The sequence below is a fragment of the Schistocerca americana genome, chromosome 7, assembly GCF_021461395.2.
Source record: "Schistocerca americana isolate TAMUIC-IGC-003095 chromosome 7, iqSchAmer2.1, whole genome shotgun sequence".
Taxonomy (NCBI): domain Eukaryota; kingdom Metazoa; phylum Arthropoda; class Insecta; order Orthoptera; family Acrididae; genus Schistocerca; species Schistocerca americana.
The window spans coordinates 45,660,275-45,681,255 of NC_060125.1; the positions used below are offsets into that span (position 1 = coordinate 45,660,275).

The 20,981-nt window shown below is 50.3% G+C and overlaps 12 non-coding genes across 12 annotated transcripts; all 12 read right to left on the bottom strand.

Annotated features, from left to right (window-relative positions):
* Positions 1-70: 70 nt before the first annotated feature.
* Positions 71-153, bottom strand: Trnal-uaa. The gene has a single exon. It is a non-coding gene; the product is annotated as a tRNA-Leu (tRNA).
* A 1,787-nt stretch (positions 154-1,940) lies between these two features.
* On the bottom strand, positions 1,941-2,024 carry Trnal-uaa. The gene has a single exon. It is a non-coding gene; the product is annotated as a tRNA-Leu (tRNA).
* A 1,788-nt stretch (positions 2,025-3,812) lies between these two features.
* On the bottom strand, positions 3,813-3,896 carry Trnal-uaa. The gene has a single exon. It is a non-coding gene; the product is annotated as a tRNA-Leu (tRNA).
* A 1,788-nt stretch (positions 3,897-5,684) lies between these two features.
* Positions 5,685-5,767, bottom strand: Trnal-uaa. The gene has a single exon. It is a non-coding gene; the product is annotated as a tRNA-Leu (tRNA).
* Positions 5,768-7,555: 1,788 nt separating this feature from the next.
* Trnal-uaa lies at positions 7,556-7,638 on the bottom strand. Its single transcript has one exon. It is a non-coding gene; the product is annotated as a tRNA-Leu (tRNA).
* Positions 7,639-9,426: 1,788 nt separating this feature from the next.
* Trnal-uaa lies at positions 9,427-9,509 on the bottom strand. The gene has a single exon. It is a non-coding gene; the product is annotated as a tRNA-Leu (tRNA).
* A 1,788-nt stretch (positions 9,510-11,297) lies between these two features.
* Positions 11,298-11,380, bottom strand: Trnal-uaa. Its single transcript has one exon. It is a non-coding gene; the product is annotated as a tRNA-Leu (tRNA).
* Positions 11,381-13,168: 1,788 nt separating this feature from the next.
* Trnal-uaa lies at positions 13,169-13,252 on the bottom strand. The gene has a single exon. It is a non-coding gene; the product is annotated as a tRNA-Leu (tRNA).
* Positions 13,253-15,039: 1,787 nt separating this feature from the next.
* Positions 15,040-15,123, bottom strand: Trnal-uaa. Its single transcript has one exon. It is a non-coding gene; the product is annotated as a tRNA-Leu (tRNA).
* Positions 15,124-16,910: 1,787 nt separating this feature from the next.
* On the bottom strand, positions 16,911-16,994 carry Trnal-uaa. The gene has a single exon. It is a non-coding gene; the product is annotated as a tRNA-Leu (tRNA).
* A 1,787-nt stretch (positions 16,995-18,781) lies between these two features.
* Positions 18,782-18,865, bottom strand: Trnal-uaa. Its single transcript has one exon. It is a non-coding gene; the product is annotated as a tRNA-Leu (tRNA).
* A 1,787-nt stretch (positions 18,866-20,652) lies between these two features.
* Positions 20,653-20,736, bottom strand: Trnal-uaa. The gene has a single exon. It is a non-coding gene; the product is annotated as a tRNA-Leu (tRNA).
* Between the last annotated feature and the right edge of the window lie 245 nt (positions 20,737-20,981).

Consider the following 20,981-nt stretch of genomic DNA (forward strand, 5'->3'; position numbering starts at 1 on the left):
TGTTTCTGCGTAATTTACTTGTTCTGTAAGATCAAGGGAGTATGTTAGTTTCAGAACGTTTAAAATGCATTGTCAGATGTGGGGTCGAACCCACGCTCCCTTACGGGAACCAGAGGTTAAATCTGGCGCCTTACACCGCTCGGCCAATCTGACGTGCGAGGCAAGGGCGCCAGAGACTTCCATCTCAAGCAATATCTCATAGAACCTCACTGCGAAATCTGTTTCTTTTTTCGGTAGGATGGAATTATGTCAGTTTTAGAATATTCATAACGCAATGTCAGACGTGGCGTAGGAAATGCACCCTCCCTTTCGGGATCCAATGTGGCGCGTTGGACCGCTTTCTTCCGTCGTTTCCAGTTTGAACTGTAACTAGCAAAACCGTATTTAGTAATAGGGACATTTTCACATTGATGCAAAGAAAACTAGATATGAACATACGGCAAATAAGGCCGTTTCCTAGCAACAGCCACGCTGTGCCTTACGCACTCGTGGGAGGCCAATGATATACTTCCTGTGAGGCTCAAACTGTCGACCTTCACTTTACAATACTTAGGCACTGCCCAGGTGGTACCGACGCGTACATACTGAAACGTCTTTGGATCGTCAGTGAGTACTTCATATTAGAAATTTCGTGTTCGCCCTGATGTGCATTAAAGGGCAGATTCTTCAGTAAAAGTTAGTTCTGCGCTCAGTTTCAGTATTTGGCCCTAGCAGCACCAGGAAAACGGGTTCAGATGTGCTCGCCTTCCTCTCTGCGTAGAGCGCCTACAGCGAGATTGCCTTCGGCCTCTGGCGCCAGGAGGGAAGGCGACACATCACGGCGCAAGCAGTGCGTAGCAGAAGCCGGTGGTGGTGTGTCGGTCAGCATGGTTGCTTCCCCAGTAGCTGATCCGGGTTCGAAACCCGGACGCCGCACGGAAGTTGTCTTCTTTACTCAGGAGAGTGTTTCCAACGCACGCGATCGTCCAATTAGCGAACTGTCGTGTTACGAATGGTTTTCCTTCGCCCCTCGTCCCGCTTCGCGTAGGCTAGTGCGGCTTGCGATTCACAGCATCGTGTGTCCCCATGTGTCGACTTGTCTCGACTTTGCTCGGCTGACGCGAAAGCTGACGCTTGCAAATGGGCGTATATGTAGAGGACAGGCGCTAGAAACGACTGGGAGAGACCAACTCGACAAACGCACAACGGACCCTTTCATTTGACTGTGGCCGCAGGTTCGCGAATTTGCGTCCCGAGAGGCAAGAGAGGGGTCAGCGTGCTGGACCGTATCATTACCTCGCAGCAACACCGAAAACTAAGGGAAAAGGAAAATTAAAGAATCCAACAGCACGCAGACTTCCTAGTTAGCCACCGAGCCGTGTACTAAGCACGTAAGATCGCTCCTTAACTTCGGTGATCGGACGAGAACCCGTGTCGTCAGCGTGGCACACAAGTCGGCGAGAACGTTTCCAGACGTGTGGACATCTTAGTCCTTGTACAGATCACTTGGGATTTGCCTGGCAGTCTCTCGCGCTGCCTTTTTGGGAAGCAATATGGAATAGCCCTTGGTGGGATCTAACCCATAGCCTTCCCGTTGTTAGCATGACACACTAACTTAGTGAGCTTACTGCCCACGCAATACGGCCGCTTCAGAACTCCAGCACCTGAGCCACCGTTTCATCTATCTTTAGTAAGGAATTTCGATTCATTTAAACACGTATGCGTTGCTGTTGAGGTTTTCTCGCTGTCGCTTGGAACTCAGGGCCACAGCACAACAACAACAGAGACGTCCGTGAGAAGAGCTACACCTCGACGCAGGAAAAGTATGTTCCGCTATTTCTTTTCGACCGCTTGGGCTGTCACTGTCGTCTCTAGTAAAATCTGCATGGCGTGTTTCTGCATAATTTACTTGTTCTGTAAGGTCAAGGGAGTATGTTAGTTTCAGAACGTTTAAAATGCATTGTCAGATGTGGGGTTCGAACCCACGCTCCCTTACGGGAACCAGAGGTTAAATCTGGCGCCTTACACCGCTCGGCCAATCTGACGTGCGAGGCAAGGGCGCCAGAGACTTCCATCTCAAGCAATATCTCATAGAACCTCACTGCGAAATCTGTTTCTTTTTTCGGTAGGATGGAATTATGTCAGTTTTAGAATATTCATAACGCAATGTCAGACGTGGCGTAGGAAATGCACCCTCCCTTTCGGGATCCAATGTGGCGCGTTGGACCGCTTTCTTCCGTCGTTTCCAGTTTGAACTGTAACTAGCAAAACCGTATTTAGTAATAGGGACATTTTCACATTGATGCAAAGAAAACTAGATATGAACATACGGCAAATAAGGCCGTTTCCTAGCAACAGCCACGCTGTGCCTTACGCACTCGTGGGAGGCCAATGATATACTTCCTGTGAGGCTCAAACTGTCGACCTTCACTTTACAATACTTAGGCACTGCCCAGGTGGTACCGACGCGTACATACTGCAACGTCTTTGGATCGTCAGTGAGTACTTCATATTAGAAATTTCGTGTTCGCCCTGATGTGCATTAAAGGGCAGATTCTTCAGTAAAAGTTAGTTCTGCGCTCAGTTTCAGTATTTGGCCCTAGCAGCACCAGGAAAACGGGTTCAGATGTGCTCGCCTTCCTCTCTGCGTAGAGCGCCTACAGCGAGATTGCCTTCGGCTTCTGGCGCCAGGAGGGAAGGCGACACATCACGGAGCAAGCAGTGCGTAGCAGAAGCCGGTGGTGGTGTGTCGGTCAGCATGGTTGCTTCCCCAGTAGCTGATCCGGGTTCGAAACCCGGACGCCGCACGGAAGTTGTCTTCTTTACTCAGGAGAGTGTTTCCAACGCTCGCGATCGTCCAATTTGCGAACTGTCGTGTTACGAATGGTTTTCCTTCGCCCCTCGTCCCGCTTCGCGTAGGCTAGTGCGGCTTGCGATTCACAGCATCGTGTCTCCCCATGTGTCGACTTGTCTCGACTTTGCTCGGCTGACGCGAAAGCTGACGCTTGCAAATGGGCGTATATGTAGAAGACAGGCGCTAGAAACGACTGGGAGAGACCAACTCGCCAAACGCACAACGGACCCTTTCATTTGACTCTGGCCGCAGGCTCGCGAATTTGCGTCCCGAGAGGTAAGAGAGGGGTCAGCGTGCTGGACCGTACCATTACCGCGCAGCAACACCGAAAACTAAGGCAAAAGGCACAATTAAAGAATCCAACAGCACGCAGACTTCCTAGTTAGCCACCGAGCCGTGTACTAAGCACGTAAAAACGCTGCTTAACTTCGGTGATCGGACGAGAACCCGTGTCGTCAGGGTGGCACACAAGTCGGCGAGAACGTTTCCAGACGTGCGGATATCTTAGTCCTTGTACAGATGACTTGGGATTTGCCTGGCAGTCTCTCGCGCTGCTTTTTAGGGAAGCAATATGGAATAGCCCTTGGTGGGATCTAACCCATAGCCTTCCCGTTGTTAGCATGACACACTAACTTAGTGAGCTTACTGCCCACGCAATACGGCCGCTTCAGAACTCCAGCACCTGAGCCACCGTTTCATCTATCTTTATTAAGGCCTTACGATTCATTTAAACACGTATGCGTTGCTGTTGAGGTTTCCTCGCTGTCGGTTGGAACCCAGAGCCACAGCACAACAACAACGGAAACGTTCGTGAGAAGAGCTAAACCTCGACGCAGGAAAAGTATGTTCCGCTATTTCTTTTCGACCGCTCGGGCTGTCACTGTCGTCTCTAGTAAAATCTGCATGGCGTGTTTCTGCATAATTTACTTGTTCTGTAAGATCAAGGGAGTATGTTAGTTTCAGAACGTTTAAAATGCATTGTCAGATGTGGGGTTCGAACCCACGCTCCCTTACGGGAACCAGAGGTTAAATCTGGCGCCTTACACCGCTCGGCCAATCTGACGTGCGAGGCAAGAGCGCCAGAGACTTCCATCTCAAGCAATATCTCATAGAACCTCACTGCGAAATCTGTTTCTTTTTTCGGTAGGATGGAATTATGTCAGTTTTAGAATATTCATAACGCAATGTCAGACGTGGCGTAGGAAATGCACCCTCCCTTTCGGGATCCAATGTGGCGCGTTGGACCGCTTTCTTCCGTCGTTTCCAGTTTGAACTGTAACTAGCAAAACCGTATTTAGTAATAGGGACATTTTCACATTGATGCAAAGAAAACTAGATATGAACATACGGCAAATAAGGCCGTTTCCTAGCAACAGCCACGCTGTGCCTTACGCACTCGTGGGAGGCCAATGATATACTTCCTGTGAGGCTCAAACTGTCGACCTTCACTTTACAATACTTAGGCACTGCCCAGGTGGTACCGACGCGTACATACTGCAACGTCTTTGGATCGTCAGTGAGTACTTCATATTAGAAATTTCGTGTTCGCCCTGATGTGCATTAAAGGGCAGATTCTTCAGTAAAAGTTAGTTCTGCGCTCAGTTTCAGTATTTGGCCCTAGCAGCACCAGGAAAACGGGTTCAGATGTGCTCGCCTTCCTCTCTGCGTAGAGCGCCTACAGCGAGATTGCCTTCGGCCTCTGGCGCCAGGAGGGAAGGCGACACATCACGGCGCAAGCAGTGCGTAGCAGAAGCCGGTGGTGGTGTGTCGGTCAGCATGGTTGCTTCCCCAGTAGCTGATCCGGGTTCGAAACCCGGACGCCGCACGGAAGTTGTCTTCTTTACTCAGGAGAGTGTTTCCAACGCTCGCGATCGTCCAATTTGCGAACTGTCGTGTTACGAATGGTTTTCCTTCGCCCCTCGTCCCGCTTCGCGTAGGCTAGTGCGGCTTGCGATTCACAGCATCGTGTGTCCCCATGTGTCGACTTGTCTCGACTTTGCTCGGCTGACGCGAAAGCTGACGCTTGCAAATGGGCGTATATGTAGAAGACAGGCGCTAGAAACGACTGGGAGAGACCAACTCGCCAAACGCACAACGGACCCTTTCATTTGACTCTGGCCGCAGGCTCGCGAATTTGCGTCCCGAGAGGCAAGAGAGGGGTCAGCGTGCTGGACCGTACCATTACCGCGCAGCAACACCGAAAACTAAGGCAAAAGGCACAATTAAAGAATCCAACAGCACGCAGACTTCCTAGTTAGCCACCGAGCCGTGTACTAAGCACGTAAAAACGCTGCTTAACTTCGGTGATCGGACGAGAACCCGTGTCGTCAGGGTGGCACACAAGTCGGCGAGAACGTTTCCAGACGTGCGGACATCTTAGTCCTTGTACAGATGACTTGGGATTTGCCTGGCAGTCTCTCGCGCTGCTTTTTAGGGAAGCAATATGGAATAGCCCTTGGTGGGATCTAACCCATAGCCTTCCCGTTGTTAGCATGACACACTAACTTAGTGAGCTTACTGCCCACGCAATACGGCCGCTTCAGAACTCCAGCACGTGAGCCACCGTTTCATCTATCTTTATTAAGGCCTTACGATTCATTTAAACACGTATGCGTTGCTGTTGAGGTTTCCTCGCTGTCGGTTGGAACCCAGAGCCACAGCACAACAACAACGGAAACGTTCGTGAGAAGAGCTAAACCTCGACGCAGGAAAAGTATGTTCCGCTATTTCTTTTCGACCGCTCGGGCTGTCACTGTCGTCTCTAGTAAAATCTGCATGGCGTGTTTCTGCATAATTTACTTGTTCTGTAAGATCAAGGGAGTATGTTAGTTTCAGAACGTTTAAAATGCATTGTCAGATGTGGGGTCGAACCCACGCTCCCTTACGGGAACCAGAGGTTAAATCTGGCGCCTTACACCGCTCGGCCAATCTGACGTGCGAGGCAAGGGCGCCAGAGACTTCCATCTCAAGCAATATCTCATAGAACCTCACTGCGAAATCTGTTTCTTTTTTCGGTAGGATGGAATTATGTCAGTTTTAGAATATTCATAACGCAATGTCAGACGTGGCGTAGGAAATGCACCCTCCCTTTCGGGATCCAATGTGGCGCGTTGGACCGCTTTCTTCCGTCGTTTCCAGTTTGAACTGTAACTAGCAAAACCGTATTTAGTAATAGGGACATTTTCACATTGATGCAAAGAAAACTAGATATGAACATACGGCAAATAAGGCCGTTTCCTAGCAACAGCCACGCTGTGCCTTACGCACTCGTGGGAGGCCAATGATATACTTCCTGTGAGGCTCAAACTGTCGACCTTCACTTTACAATACTTAGGCACTGCCCAGGTGGTACCGACGCGTACATACTGCAACGTCTTTGGATCGTCAGTGAGTACTTCATATTAGAAATTTCGTGTTCGCCCTGATGTGCATTAAAGGGCAGATTCTTCAGTAAAAGTTAGTTCTGCGCTCAGTTTCAGTATTTGGCCCTAGCAGCACCAGGAAAACGGGTTCAGATGTGCTCGCCTTCCTCTCTGCGTAGAGCGCCTACAGCGAGATTGCCTTCGGCCTCTGGCGCCAGGAGGGAAGGCGACACATCACGGCGCAAGCAGTGCGTAGCAGAAGCCGGTGGTGGTGTGTCGGTCAGCATGGTTGCTTCCCCAGTAGCTGATCCGGGTTCGAAACCCGGACGCCGCACGGAAGTTGTCTTCTTTACTCAGGAGAGTGTTTCCAACGCTCGCGATCGTCCAATTTGCGAACTGTCGTGTTACGAATGGTTTTCCTTCGCCCCTCGTCCCGCTTCGCGTAGGCTAGTGCGGCTTGCGATTCACAGCATCGTGTGTCCCCATGTGTCGACTTGTCTCGACTTTGCTCGGCTGACGCGAAAGCTGACGCTTGCAAATGGACGTATATGTAGAAGACAGGCGCTAGAAACGACTGGGAGAGACCAACTCGCCAAACGCACAACGGACCCTTTCATTTGACTCTGGCCGCAGGCTCGCGAATTTGCGTCCCGAGAGACAAGAGAGGGGTCAGCGTGCTGGACCGTACCATTACCGCGCAGCAACACCGAAAACTAAGGCAAAAGGCACAATTAAAGAATCCAACAGCACGCAGACTTCCTAGTTAGCCACCGAGCCGTGTACTAAGCACGTAAAAACGCTGCTTAACTTCGGTGATCGGACGAGAACCCGTGTCGTCAGGGTGGCACACAAGTCGGCGAGAACGTTTCCAGACGTGCGGATATCTTAGTCCTTGTACAGATGACTTGGGATTTGCCTGGCAGTCTCTCGCGCTGCTTTTTAGGGAAGCAATATGGAATAGCCCTTGGTGGGATCTAACCCATAGCCTTCCCGTTGTTAGCATGACACACTAACTTAGTGAGCTTACTGCCCACGCAATACGGCCGCTTCAGAACTCCAGCACGTGAGCCACCGTTTCATCTACCTTTATTAAGGCCTTACGATTCATTTAAACACGTATGCGTTGCTGTTGAGGTTTCCTCGCTGTCGGTTGGAACCCAGAGCCACAGCACAACAACAACGGAAACGTTCGTGAGAAGAGCTAAACCTCGACGCAGGAAAAGTATGTTCCGCTATTTCTTTTCGACCGCTCGGGCTGTCACTGTCGTCTCTAGTAAAATCTGCATGGCGTGTTTCTGCGTAATTTACTTGTTCTGTAAGATCAAGGGAGTATGTTAGTTTCAGAACGTTTAAAATGCATTGTCAGATGTGGGGTCGAACCCACGCTCCCTTACGGGAACCAGAGGTTAAATCTGGCGCCTTACACCGCTCGGCCAATCTGACGTGCGAGGCAAGGGCGCCAGAGACTTCCATCTCAAGCAATATCTCATAGAACCTCACTGCGAAATCTGTTTCTTTTTTCGGTAGGATGGAATTATGTCAGTTTTAGAATATTCATAACGCAATGTCAGACGTGGCGTAGGAAATGCACCCTCCCTTTCGGGATCCAATGTGGCGCGTTGGACCGCTTTCTTCCGTCGTTTCCAGTTTGAACTGTAACTAGCAAAACCGTATTTAGTAATAGGGACATTTTCACATTGATGCAAAGAAAACTAGATATGAACATACGGCAAATAAGGCCGTTTCCTAGCAACAGCCACGCTGTGCCTTACGCACTCGTGGGAGGCCAATGATATACTTCCTGTGAGGCTCAAACTGTCGACCTTCACTTTACAATACTTAGGCACTGCCCAGGTGGTACCGACGCGTACATACTGCAACGTCTTTGGATCGTCAGTGAGTACTTCATATTAGAAATTTCGTGTTCGCCCTGATGTGCATTAAAGGGCAGATTCTTCAGTAAAAGTTAGTTCTGCGCTCAGTTTCAGTATTTGGCCCTAGCAGCACCAGGAAAACGGGTTCAGATGTGCTCGCCTTCCTCTCTGCGTAGAGCGCCTACAGCGAGATTGCCTTCGGCCTCTGGCGCCAGGAGGGAAGGCGACACATCACGGCGCAAGCAGTGCGTAGCAGAAGCCGGTGGTGGTGTGTCGGTCAGCATGGTTGCTTCCCCAGTAGCTGATCCGGGTTCGAAACCCGGACGCCGCACGGAAGTTGTCTTCTTTACTCAGGAGAGTGTTTCCAACGCTCGCGATCGTCCAATTTGCGAACTGTCGTGTTACGAATGGTTTTCCTTCGCCCCTCGTCCCGCTTCGCGTAGGCTAGTGCGGCTTGCGATTCACAGCATCGTGTGTCCCCATGTGTCGACTTGTCTCGACTTTGCTCGGCTGACGCGAAAGCTGACGCTTGCAAATGGGCGTATATGTAGAAGACAGGCGCTAGAAACGACTGGGAGAGACCAACTCGCCAAACGCACAACGGACCCTTTCATTTGACTCTGGCCGCAGGCTCGCGAATTTGCGTCCCGAGAGGCAAGAGAGGGGTCAGCGTGCTGGACCGTACCATTACCGCGCAGCAACACCGAAAACTAAGGCAAAAGGCACAATTAAAGAATCCAACAGCACGCAGACTTCCTAGTTAGCCACCGAGCCGTGTACTAAGCACGTAAAAACGCTGCTTAACTTCGGTGATCGGACGAGAACCCGTGTCGTCAGGGTGGCACACAAGTCGGCGAGAACGTTTCCAGACGTGCGGACATCTTAGTCCTTGTACAGATGACTTGGGATTTGCCTGGCAGTCTCTCGCGCTGCTTTTTAGGGAAGCAATATGGAATAGCCCTTGGTGGGATCTAACCCATAGCCTTCCCGTTGTTAGCATGACACACTAACTTAGTGAGCTTACTGCCCACGCAATACGGCCGCTTCAGAACTCCAGCACGTGAGCCACCGTTTCATCTATCTTTATTAAGGCCTTACGATTCATTTAAACATGTATGCGTTGCTGTTGAGGTTTCCTCGCTGTCGGTTGGAACCCAGAGCCACAGCACAACAACAACGGAAACGTTCGTGAGAAGAGCTAAACCTCGACGCAGGAAAAGTATGTTCCGCTATTTCTTTTCGACCGCTCGGGCTGTCACTGTCGTCTCTAGTAAAATCTGCATGGCGTGTTTCTGCATAATTTACTTGTTCTGTAAGATCAAGGGAGTATGTTAGTTTCAGAACGTTTAAAATGCATTGTCAGATGTGGGGTCGAACCCACGCTCCCTTACGGGAACCAGAGGTTAAATCTGGCGCCTTACACCGCTCGGCCAATCTGACGTGCGAGGCAAGGGCGCCAGAGACTTCCATCTCAAGCAATATCTCATAGAACCTCACTGCGAAATCTGTTTCTTTTTTCGGTAGGATGGAATTATGTCAGTTTTAGAATATTCATAACGCAATGTCAGACGTGGCGTAGGAAATGCACCCTCCCTTTCGGGATCCAATGTGGCGCGTTGGACCGCTTTCTTCCGTCGTTTCCAGTTTGAACTGTAACTAGCAAAACCGTATTTAGTAATAGGGACATTTTCACATTGATGCAAAGAAAACTAGATATGAACATACGGCAAATAAGGCCGTTTCCTAGCAACAGCCACGCTGTGCCTTACGCACTCGTGGGAGGCCAATGATATACTTCCTGTGAGGCTCAAACTGTCGACCTTCACTTTACAATACTTAGGCACTGCCCAGGTGGTACCGACGCGTACATACTGCAACGTCTTTGGATCGTCAGTGAGTACTTCATATTAGAAATTTCGTGTTCGCCCTGATGTGCATTAAAGGGCAGATTCTTCAGTAAAAGTTAGTTCTGCGCTCAGTTTCAGTATTTGGCCCTAGCAGCACCAGGAAAACGGGTTCAGATGTGCTCGCCTTCCTCTCTGCGTAGAGCGCCTACAGCGAGATTGCCTTCGGCCTCTGGCGCCAGGAGGGAAGGCGACACATCACGGCGCAAGCAGTGCGTAGCAGAAGCCGGTGGTGGTGTGTCGGTCAGCATGGTTGCTTCCCCAGTAGCTGATCCGGGTTCGAAACCCGGACGCCGCACGGAAGTTGTCTTCTTTACTCAGGAGAGTGTTTCCAACGCTCGCGATCGTCCAATTTGCGAACTGTCGTGTTACGAATGGTTTTCCTTCGCCCCTCGTCCCGCTTCGCGTAGGCTAGTGCGGCTTGCGATTCACAGCATCGTGTGTCCCCATGTGTCGACTTGTCTCGACTTTGCTCGGCTGACGCGAAAGCTGACGCTTGCAAATGGGCGTATATGTAGAAGACAGGCGCTAGAAACGACTGGGAGAGACCAACTCGCCAAACGCACAACGGACCCTTTCATTTGACTCTGGCCGCAGGCTCGCGAATTTGCGTCCCGAGAGGCAAGAGAGGGGTCAGCGTGCTGGACCGTACCATTACCGCGCAGCAACACCGAAAACTAAGGCAAAAGGCACAATTAAAGAATCCAACAGCACGCAGACTTCCTAGTTAGCCACCGAGCCGTGTACTAAGCACGTAAAAACGCTGCTTAACTTCGGTGATCGGACGAGAACCCGTGTCGTCAGGGTGGCACACAAGTCGGCGAGAACGTTTCCAGACGTGCGGACATCTTAGTCCTTGTACAGATGACTTGGGATTTGCCTGGCAGTCTCTCGCGCTGCTTTTTAGGGAAGCAATATGGAATAGCCCTTGGTGGGATCTAACCCATAGCCTTCCCGTTGTTAGCATGACACACTAACTTAGTGAGCTTACTGCCCACGCAATACGGCCGCTTCAGAACTCCAGCACGTGAGCCACCGTTTCATCTATCTTTATTAAGGCCTTACGATTCATTTAAACATGTATGCGTTGCTGTTGAGGTTTCCTCGCTGTCGGTTGGAACCCAGAGCCACAGCACAACAACAACGGAAACGTTCGTGAGAAGAGCTAAACCTCGACGCAGGAAAAGTATGTTCCGCTATTTCTTTTCGACCGCTCGGGCTGTCACTGTCGTCTCTAGTAAAATCTGCATGGCGTGTTTCTGCATAATTTACTTGTTCTGTAAGATCAAGGGAGTATGTTAGTTTCAGAACGTTTAAAATGCATTGTCAGATGTGGGGTCGAACCCACGCTCCCTTACGGGAACCAGAGGTTAAATCTGGCGCCTTACACCGCTCGGCCAATCTGACGTGCGAGGCAAGGGCGCCAGAGACTTCCATCTCAAGCAATATCTCATAGAACCTCACTGCGAAATCTGTTTCTTTTTTCGGTAGGATGGAATTATGTCAGTTTTAGAATATTCATAACGCAATGTCAGACGTGGCGTAGGAAATGCACCCTCCCTTTCGGGATCCAATGTGGCGCGTTGGACCGCTTTCTTCCGTCGTTTCCAGTTTGAACTGTAACTAGCAAAACCGTATTTAGTAATAGGGACATTTTCACATTGATGCAAAGAAAACTAGATATGAACATACGGCAAATAAGGCCGTTTCCTAGCAACAGCCACGCTGTGCCTTACGCACTCGTGGGAGGCCAATGATATACTTCCTGTGAGGCTCAAACTGTCGACCTTCACTTTACAATACTTAGGCACTGCCCAGGTGGTACCGACGCGTACATACTGCAACGTCTTTGGATCGTCAGTGAGTACTTCATATTAGAAATTTCGTGTTCGCCCTGATGTGCATTAAAGGGCAGATTCTTCAGTAAAAGTTAGTTCTGCGCTCAGTTTCAGTATTTGGCCCTAGCAGCACCAGGAAAACGGGTTCAGATGTGCTCGCCTTCCTCTCTGCGTAGAGCGCCTACAGCGAGATTGCCTTCGGCCTCTGGCGCCAGGAGGGAAGGCGACACATCACGGCGCAAGCAGTGCGTAGCAGAAGCCGGTGGTGGTGTGTCGGTCAGCATGGTTGCTTCCCCAGTAGCTGATCCGGGTTCGAAACCCGGACGCCGCACGGAAGTTGTCTTCTTTACTCAGGAGAGTGTTTCCAACGCTCGCGATCGTCCAATTTGCGAACTGTCGTGTTACGAATGGTTTTCCTTCGCCCCTCGTCCCGCTTCGCGTAGGCTAGTGCGGCTTGCGATTCACAGCATCGTGTGTCCCCATGTGTCGACTTGTCTCGACTTTGCTCGGCTGACGCGAAAGCTGACGCTTGCAAATGGACGTATATGTAGAAGACAGGCGCTAGAAACGACTGGGAGAGACCAACTCGCCAAACGCACAACGGACCCTTTCATTTGACTCTGGCCGCAGGCTCGCGAATTTGCGTCCCGAGAGACAAGAGAGGGGTCAGCGTGCTGGACCGTACCATTACCGCGCAGCAACACCGAAAACTAAGGCAAAAGGCACAATTAAAGAATCCAACAGCACGCAGACTTCCTAGTTAGCCACCGAGCCGTGTACTAAGCACGTAAGATCGCTCCTTAACTTCGGTGATCGGACGAGAACCCGTGTCGTCAGCGTGGCACACAAGTCGGCGAGAACGTTTCCAGACGTGTGGACATCTTAGTCCTTGTACAGATCACTTGGGATTTGCCTGGCAGTCTCTCGCGCTGCCTTTTTGGGAAGCAATATGGAATAGCCCTTGGTGGGATCTAACCCATAGCCTTCCCGTTGTTAGCATGACACACTAACTTAGTGAGCTTACTGCCCACGCAATACGGCCGCTTCAGAACTCCAGCACCTGAGCCACCGTTTCATCTATCTTTAGTAAGGAATTTCGATTCATTTAAACACGTATGCGTTGCTGTTGAGGTTTTCTCGCTGTCGCTTGGAACTCAGGGCCACAGCACAACAACAACAGAGACGTCCGTGAGAAGAGCTACACCTCGACGCAGGAAAAGTATGTTCCGCTAAATCTTTTCGACCGCTCGGGCTGTCACTGTCGTCTCTAGTTAAATCTGCATGGCGTGTTTCTGCATAATTTACATGTTCTGAAAGATCAAGGGAGTATGTTAGTTTCAGAATGTTTAAAATGCATTGTCAGATGTGTGGTTCGAACCCACGCTCCCTTACGGGAACCAGAGCTTACGTCTGGCGCCTTAGACCGCTCGGCCAATCTGACGTGCGAGGAAAGAGCTCCAGAGACTTCAATCTCTAGCAATATCTCAAAGAACCTCGCTGCGAAACCTGTTTCTTTTTTCGGTAGGATGGAATTATGTCAGTTTTAGAAAATTTAAGACGCAATGTCAGACGTGGCGCAGGAAATGCACCCTCCCTTTCGGGAACCATTGTGGCGCGTTGGACCGCATTCTTCCGTCGTTTCCAGTTTGAACTGTAACTAGCAAAACTGTATTTAGTAATAGGAGCATTTTCACAATGATGCAAAGAAAACTAGATATTAGCCAACGGCAAATAAGGCCGTTTCCTAGCAACAGCCACGCTGTTCATTACGCACTCGTGGGAAGCCAATGAAATACTTCCCGTGAGGCTCAAACTGTCGTCCTTCAATTTACAATACTTAGGCACTGCCCCGGTGGTACCGACGCGTACATACTGAAACGTCTTTGGATCGTCAGTGAGTACTTGATATTAGAAATTTCGTGTTCGCCCTGATGTGCATTAAAGGGCAGATTCTTCAGTAAAAGTTAGTTCTGCGCTCAGTTTCAGTATATGGCCCTAGCAGCACCAGGAAAACGGGTTCAGATGTGCTCGCCTTCCACTCGGCGTTGAGCGTCTACAGCGAGATTGCCTTCGGCCTCTGGCGCCAGGAGGGAAGGCGACACATCACGGCGCAAGCAGCGCGTAGCAGAAGGCGGTGGTGGTGTGTCGGTCAGCATGGTTGCTTCCCAAGTAGCTGGTCCGGGTTCGAAACCCGGACACCGCACGGAAGTTGTCTTCTTTACTCCGGAGAGTGTTTCCAACGCTCGCGATCGTCGAATTTCCCAACTGTCGTGTTACGAACGGTTTTCCTTCGCCACTCGTCCCGCTCCGCATAGGCTAGTGCAGATTGCAATTCACAGCATCGTGTGTCCCCATGTGTCGACTTGTCTCGACTTTGCTCGGCTGACGCGAAAGCTGACGCTTGCAAATGGGCGTATATGTAGAGGACAGGCGCTAGAAACGACTGGGAGAGACCAACTCGCCAAACGCACAACGGACCCTTTCATTTGACTGTGGCCGCAGGTTCGCGAATTTGCGTCCCGAGAGGCAAGAGAGGGGTCAGCGTGCTGGACCGTATCATTACCTCGCAGCAACACCGAAAACTAAGGGAAAAGGAAAATTAAAGAATCCAACAGCACGCAGACTTCCTAGTTAGCCACCGAGCCGTGTACTAAGCACGTAAGATCGCTCCTTAACTTCGGTGATCGGACGAGAACCCGTGTCGTCAGCGTGGCACACAAGTCGGCGAGAACGTTTCCAGACGTGTGGACATCTTAGTCCTTGTACAGATCACTTGGGATTTGCCTGGCAGTCTCTCGCGCTGCCTTTTTGGGAAGCAATATGGAATAGCCCTTGGTGGGATCTAACCCATAGCCTTCCCGTTGTTAGCATGACACACTAACTTAGTGAGCTTACTGCCCACGCAATACGGCCGCTTCAGAACTCCAGCACCTGAGCCACCGTTTCATCTATCTTTAGTAAGGAATTTCGATTCATTTAAACACGTATGCGTTGCTGTTGAGGTTTTCTCGCTGTCGCTTGGAACTCAGGGCCACAGCACAACAACAACAGAGACGTCCGTGAGAAGAGCTACACCTCGACGCAGGAAAAGTATGTTCCGCTAAATCTTTTCGACCGCTCGGGCTGTCACTGTCGTCTCTAGTTAAATCTGCATGGCGTGTTTCTGCATAATTTACATGTTCTGAAAGATCAAGGGAGTATGTTAGTTTCAGAATGTTTAAAATGCATTGTCAGATGTGTGGTTCGAACCCACGCTCCCTTACGGGAACCAGAGCTTACGTCTGGCGCCTTAGACCGCTCGGCCAATCTGACGTGTGAGGAAAGAGCTCCAGAGACTTCAATCTCTAGCAATATCTCAAAGAACCTCGCTGCGAAACCTGTTTCTTTTTTCGGTAGGATGGAATTATGTCAGTTTTAGAAAATTTAAGACGCAATGTCAGACGTGGCGCAGGAAATGCACCCTCCCTTTCGGGAACCATTGTGGCGCGTTGGACCGCATTCTTCCGTCGTTTCCAGTTTGAACTGTAACTAGCAAAACTGTATTTAGTAATAGGAGCATTTTCACAATGATGCAAAGAAAACTAGATATTAGCCAACGGCAAATAAGGCCGTTTCCTAGCAACAGCCACGCTGTTCATTACGCACTCGTGGGAAGCCAATGAAATACTTCCCGTGAGGCTCAAACTGTCGTCCTTCAATTTACAATACTTAGGCACTGCCCCGGTGGTACCGACGCGTACATACTGAAACGTCTTTGGATCGTCAGTGAGTACTTCATATTAGAAATTTCGTGTTCGCCCTGATGTGCATTAAAGGGCAGATTCTTCAGTAAAAGTTAGTTCTGCGCTCAGTTTCAGTATATGGCCCTAGCAGCACCAGGAAAACGGGTTCAGATGTGCTCGCCTTCCACTCGGCGTTGAGCGCCTACAGCGAGATTGCCTTCGGCCTCTGGCGCCAGGAGGGAAGGCGACACATCACGGCGCAAGCAGCGCGTAGCAGAAGGCGGTGGTGGTGTGTCGGTCAGCATGGTTGCTTCCCAAGTGGCTGGTCCGGGTTCGAAACCCGGACACCGCACGGAAGTTGTCTTCTTTACTCAGGAGAGTGTTTCCAACGCTCGCGATCGTCGAATTTCCCAACTGTCGTGTTACGAATGGTTTTCCTTCGCCACTCGTCCCGCTCCGCATAGGCTAGTGCAGATTGCAATTCACAGCATCGTGTGTCCCCATGTGTCGACTTGTCTCGACTTTGCTCGGCTGACGCGAAAGCTGACGCTTGCAAATGGGCGTATATGTAGAGGACAGGCGCTAGAAACGACTGGGAGAGACCAACTCGACAAACGCACAACGGACCCTTTCATTTGACTGTGGCCGCAGGTTCGCGAATTTGCGTCCCGAGAGGCAAGAGAGGGGTCAGCGTGCTGGACCGTATCATTACCTCGCAGCAACACCGAAAACTAAGGGAAAAGGAAAATTAAAGAATCCAACAGCACGCAGACTTCCTAGTTAGCCACCGAGCCGTGTACTAAGCACGTAAGATCGCTCCTTAACTTCGGTGATCGGACGAGAACCCGTGTCGTCAGCGTGGCACACAAGTCGGCGAGAACGTTTCCAGACGTGTGGACATCTTAGTCCTTGTACAGATCACTTGGGATTTGCCTGGCAGTCTCTCGCGCTGCCTTTTTGGGAAGCAATATGGAATAGCCCTTGGTGGGATCTAACCCATAGCCTTCCCGTTGTTAGCATGACACACTAACTTAGTGAGCTTACTGCCCACGCAATACGGCCGCTTCAGAACTCCAGCACCTGAGCCACCGTTTCATCTATCTTTAGTAAGGAATTTCGATTCATTTAAACACGTATGCGTTGCTGTTGAGGTTTTCTCGCTGTCGCTTGGAACTCAGGGCCACAGCACAACAACAACAGAGACGTCCGTGAGAAGAGCTACACCTCGACGCAGGAAAAGTATGTTCCGCTAAATCTTTTCGACCGCTCGGGCTGTCACTGTCGTCTCTAGTTAAATCTGCATGGCGTGTTTCTGCATAATTTACATGTTCTGAAAGATCAAGGGAGTATGTTAGTTTCAGAATGTTTAAAATGCATTGTCAGATGTGTGGTTCGAACCCACGCTCCCTTACGGGAACCAGAGCTTACGTCTGGCGCCTTAGACCGCTCGGCCAATCTGACGTGCGAGGAAAGAGCTCCAGAGACTTCAATCTCTAGCAATATCTCAAAGAACCTCGCTGCGAAACCTGTTTCTTTTTTCGGTAGGATGGAATTATGTCAGTTTTAGAAAATTTAAGACGCAATGTCAGACGTGGCGCAGGAAATGCACCCTCCCTTTCGGGAACCATTGTGGCGCGTTGGACCGCATTCTTCCGTCGTTTCCAGTTTCAACTGTAACTAGCAAAACTGTATTTAGTAATAGGAGCATTTTCACAATGATGCAAAGAAAACTAGATATTAGCCAACGGCAAATAAGGCCGTTTCCTAGCAACAGCCACGCTGTTCATTACGCACTCGTGGGAAGCCAATGAAATACTTCCCGTGAGGCTCAAACTGTCGTCCTTCAATTTACAATACTTAGGCACTGCCCCGGTGGTACCGACGCGTACATACTGAAACGTCTTTGGATTGTCAGTGAGTACTTGGTATTAGAAATTTCGTGTTCGCCCTGATGTGCATTAAAGGGCAGATTCTTCAGTAAAAGTTAGTTCTGCGCTCAGTTTCAGTATATGGCCCTAGCAGCACCAGGAAAACGGGTTCAGATGTGCTCGCCTTCCACTCGGCGTTGAGCGTCTACAGCGAGATTGCCTTCGGCCTCTGGCGCCAGGAGGGAAGGCGACACATCACGGCGCAAGCAGCGCGTAGCAGAAGGCGGTGGTGGTGTGTCGGTCAGCATGGTTGCTTCCCAAGTAGCTGGTCCGGGTTCGAAACCCGGACACCGCACGGAAGTTGTCTTCTTTACTCCGGAGAGTGTTTCCAACGCTCGCGATCGTCGAATTTCCCAACTGTCGTGTTACGAACGGTTTTCCTTCGCCACTCGTCCCGCTCCGCATAGGCTAGTGCAGATTGCAATTCACAGCATCGTGTGTCCCCATGTGTCGACTTGTCTCGACCTTGCTCGGCTGACGCGAAAGCTGACGCTTGCAAATGGGCGTATATGTAGAGGACAGGCGCTAGAAACGACTGGGAGAGACCAACTCGACAAACGCACAACGGACCCTTTCATTTGACTGTGGCCGCAGGTTCGCGAATTTGCGTCCCGAGAGGCAAGAGAGGGGTCAGCGTGCTGGACCGTATCATTACCTCGCAGCAACACCGAAAACTAAGGGAAAAGGAAAATTAAAGAATCCAACAGCACGCAGACTTCCTAGTTAGCCACCGAGCCGTGTACTAAGCACGTAAGATCGCTCCTTAACTTCGGTGATCGGACGAGAACCCGTGTCGTCAGCGTGGCACACAAGTCGGCGAGAACGTTTCCAGACATGTGGACATCTTAGTCCTTGTACAGATCACTTGGGATTTGCCTGGCAGTCTCTCGCGCTGCCTTTTTGGGAAGCAATATGGAATAGCCCTTGGTGGGATCTAACCCATAGCCTTCCCGTTGTTAGCATGACACACTAACTTAGTGAGCTTACTGCCCACGCAATACGGCCGCTTCAGAACTCCAGCACCTGAGCCACCGTTTCATCTATCTTTAGTAAGGAATTTCGATTCATTTAAACACGTATGCGTTGCTGTTGAGGTTTTCTCGCTGTCGCTTGGAACTCAGGGCCACAGCACAACAACAACAGAGACGTCCGTGAGAAGAGCTACACCTCGACGCAGGAAAAGTATGTTCCGCTAAATCTTTTCGACCGCTCGGGCTGTCACTGTCGTCTCTAGTTAAATCTGCATGGCGTGTTTCTGCATAATTTACATGTTCTGAAAGATCAAGGGAGTATGTTAGTTTCAGAATGTTTAAAATGCATTGTCAGATGTGTGGTTCGAACCCACGCTCCCTTACGGGAACCAGAGCTTACGTCTGGCGCCTTAGACCGCTCGGCCAATCTGACGTGCGAGGAAAGAGCTCCAGAGACTTCAATCTCTAGCAATATCTCAAAGAACCTCGCTGCGAAACCTGTTTCTTTTTTCGGTAGGATGGAATTATGTCAGTTTTAGAAAATTTAAGACGCAATGTCAGACGTGGCGCAGGAAATGCACCCTCCCTTTCGGGAACCATTGTGGCGCGTTGGACCGCATTCTTCCGTCGTTTCCAGTTTCAACTGTAACTAGCAAAACTGTATTTAGTAATAGGAGCATTTTCACAATGATGCAAAGAAAACTAGATATTAGCCAACGGCAAATAAGGCCGTTTCCTAGCAACAGCCACGCTGTTCATTACGCACTCGTGGGAAGCCAATGAAATACTTCCCGTGAGGCTCAAACTGTCGTCCTTCAATTTACAATACTTAGGCACTGCCCCGGTGGTACCGACGCGTACATACTGAAACGTCTTTGGATTGTCAGTGAGTACTTGGTATTAGAAATTTCGTGTTCGCCCTGATGTGCATTAAAGGGCAGATTCTTCAGTAAAAGTTAGTTCTGCGCTCAGTTTCAGTATATGGCCCTAGCAGCACCAGGAAAACGGGTTCAGATGTGCTCGCCTTCCACTCGGCGTTGAGCGTCTACAGCGAGATTGCCTTCGGCCTCTGGCGCCAGGAGGGAAGGCGACACATCACGGCGCAAGCAGCGCGTAGCAGAAGGCGGTGGTGGTGTGTCGGTCAGCATGGTTGCTTCCCAAGTAGCTGGTCCGGGTTCGAAACCCGGACACCGCACGGAAGTTGTCTTCTTTACTCCGGAGAGTGTTTCCAACGCTCGCGATCGTCGAATTTCCCAACTGTCGTGTTACGAACGGTTTTCCTTCGCCACTCGTCCCGCTCCGCATAGGCTAGTGCAGATTGCAATTCACAGCATCGTGTGTCCCCATGTGTCGACTTGTCTCGACTTTGCTCGGCTGACGCGAAAGCTGACGCTTGCAAATGGGCGTATATGTAGAGGACAGGCGCTAGAAACGACTGGGAGAGACCAACTCGACAAACGCACAACGGACCCTTTCATTTGACTGTGGCCGCAGGTTCGCGAATTTGCGTCCCGAGAGGCAAGAGAGGGGTCAGCGTGCTGGACCGTATCATTACCTCGCAGCAACACCGAAAACTAAGGGAAAAGGAAAATTAAAGAATCCAACAGCACGCAGACTTCCTAGTTAGCCACCGAGCCGTGTACTAAGCACGTAAGATCGCTCCTTAACTTCGGTGATCGGACGAGAACCCGTGTCGTCAGCGTGGCACACAAGTCGGCGAGAACGTTTCCAGGCGTGTGGACATCTTAGTCCTTGTACAGATCACTTGGGATTTGCCTGGCAGTCTCTCGCGCTGCCTTTTTGGGAAGCAATATGGAATAGCCCTTGGTGGGATCTAACCCATAGCCTTCCCGTTGTTAGCATGACACACTAACTTAGTGAGCTTACTGCCCACGCAATACGGCCGCTTCAGAACTCCAGCACCTGAGCCACCGTTTCATCTATCTTTAGTAAGGAATTTCGATTCATTTAAACACGTATGCGTTGCTGTTGAGGTTTTCTCGCTGTCGCTTGGAACTCAGGGCCACAGCACAACAACAACAGAGACGTCCGTGAGAAGAGCTACACCTCGACGCAGGAAAAGTATGTTCCGCTAAATCTTTTCGACCGCTCGGGCTGTCACTGTCGTCTCTAGTTAAATCTGCATGGCGTGTTTCTGCATAATTTACATGTTCTGAAAGATCAAGGGAGTATGTTAGTTTCAGAATGTTTAAAATGCATTGTCAGATGTGTGGTTCGAACCCACGCTCCCTTACGGGAACCAGAGCTTACGTCTGGCGCCTTAGACCGCTCGGCCAATCTGACGTGCGAGGAAAGAGCTCCAGAGACTTCAATCTCTAGCAATATCTCAAAGAACCTCGCTGCGAAACCTGTTTCTTTTTTCGGTAGGATGGAATTATGTCAGTTTTAGAAAATTTAAGACGCAATGTCAGACGTGGCGCAGGAAATGCACCCTCCCTTTCGGGAACCATTGTGGCGCGTTGGACCGCATTCTTCCGTCGTTTCCAGTTTGAACTGTAACTAGCAAAACTGTATTTAGTAATAGGAGC